A 1764-nucleotide genomic window follows, 5' to 3' on the forward strand; every position below is an offset into this window, starting at 1 on the left:
TACTTGGTAGAAGATCATAGGAAGCTATATTCCCAAGTCAAATAGGTTCATTTGTGTTGATGAAACTGAAGGAGACAATAAATCTATTTAGGACATTTAGCCAAAAAAAATGTTATTACTGTGCCTGCTTCTGTCAATGATTCTCAGTGACAGGTCATCAAAGATGCTGGGCAAATATTCGGCCTCAATATACTTCAGGTGATTAACAAGTCTGCAGCTGCTGCCTTGGTTTATGACTTATACAAATCTGAAAACAAAAATCATTGTTGTGTACGACTTAGGTGGTGGAACTTTTGATATTTCTGTCTTAGAATTCAGTAAGGTGTAGTTGAGATGAAATCTACCAATGGGGTTACTTTCCTAGGTGATGAAGACTTTGACCAAGTCTTGCTCCACTACATTGTGAAGAAATTTGAGAGACAGGGCTTGACCTGATGAAAGATAGTATGGCTCTTCAGTGAAAATGGGAAGCCTTTGAGAAGGCAAAGTATGAACTTTCTTCTTCCATGCAGACTGACATCAACTTATTTGACTATGGATGCTTCTGGGCCCAAGCACTTGAACATGAAGTTGATTCGACCTAAGTTGGAGAGCGTTGCCACTGATCTCATCAGGAGGACTATTGTTCCATGCCAGAAGGCCATGCAAGATGCTGAAGTCAGCAAGAGTGACATTGAAGAAGTCATCCTAGTTAGTGGCTTGAGAAGAATACCCAAGGTTCAACAGAGAATACAAGAACTCTTTATCAAGACTCCTAGTAAACTGTCAATCCTGATGAGGTTATGGCAATGGGAGCTTCCATTCAGGGAGGTGTGCTATCTGGTTATGCCACAGATGTGCTATTTCTGGATGTCACTCCTTTTTCTCTGGGCATTGAGATATTAGGATGTGTCTTCACCAAACTAAAACAATAGGAACACAACTATTCCAACTAAGAAGAGCAAAGTGTTTTCTACAGCTGCTGATGGTCAGACACAGATGAAAATTGAAGTGTGCCAGGGAGAGAGAGAGAAATAGCCAAATAGCTACTTGGATTGGAATTCCATCAGCCCCACGTGCAATTCTATAGATTGAAGTCACATTTGACATTGATGCTAATGGAGTTATATGTGTTTCTGCAAAGGATAAAAACACAGGAAATGAACAACAAATTATGATCCATTTCTCTGGTGGATTAAGCAAAGATGACATTGAGAATATGGTTAAAAATGCAGAGAAGTATGCCAAAGAAGACAGTAGAAATAAAGGACATGCAAAAGCTGTCAATATGGCAGAAGGAATTATTTACATTACTAAAACAAAGATGAAACAATTCAAAGTTCAGCTTTCAGAAGATGAGTACAATAAACTAAAAGAAGTTATCTCTGGAATGAAAAAGTTTTTGCCGTGAAAAAATGAAACATCAGGCAGACAGCATCTACTCTCCAACAAATATCATTAAAACTCTTTGAAATGGCATGGAAAAAGATGGCATCTGAGAGAGAAGGATCTGGAAGTTCTACTGCTAGGGAACAGAAGGAAGGTCAGAAGGAGGGGAAGCAGTAATATCACCAATTAACCTTGATTGGAGCAGAAATTTGGAAAACTTTAGTGAAATTGGGAACAAAAGAGCACAAGGACCTTCCTGAGCAGAAATGGGGAAACTTCAGTCTTACTGTGTTTTGTAGCTCTCTCTCTCTCTCTCTCTCTCTCTCTCTCTCTCTCTCTCTTCTCTATATATATATATATATATATATATATATATATATATATATATATATGTGT

The 1764-nt window shown here is 38.2% G+C and overlaps 1 pseudogene; it reads left to right on the forward strand.

Annotated features, from left to right (window-relative positions):
* Positions 1–282: 282 nt before the first annotated feature.
* LOC141500544 (stress-70 protein, mitochondrial-like) lies at positions 283–1553 on the forward strand (annotated as a pseudogene).
* The last annotated feature ends 211 nt before the right edge of the window (positions 1554–1764 follow it).

Source organism: Macrotis lagotis, chromosome X, assembly GCF_037893015.1.
Source record: "Macrotis lagotis isolate mMagLag1 chromosome X, bilby.v1.9.chrom.fasta, whole genome shotgun sequence".
Classification (NCBI taxonomy): Eukaryota; Metazoa; Chordata; class Mammalia; order Peramelemorphia; family Peramelidae; genus Macrotis; species Macrotis lagotis.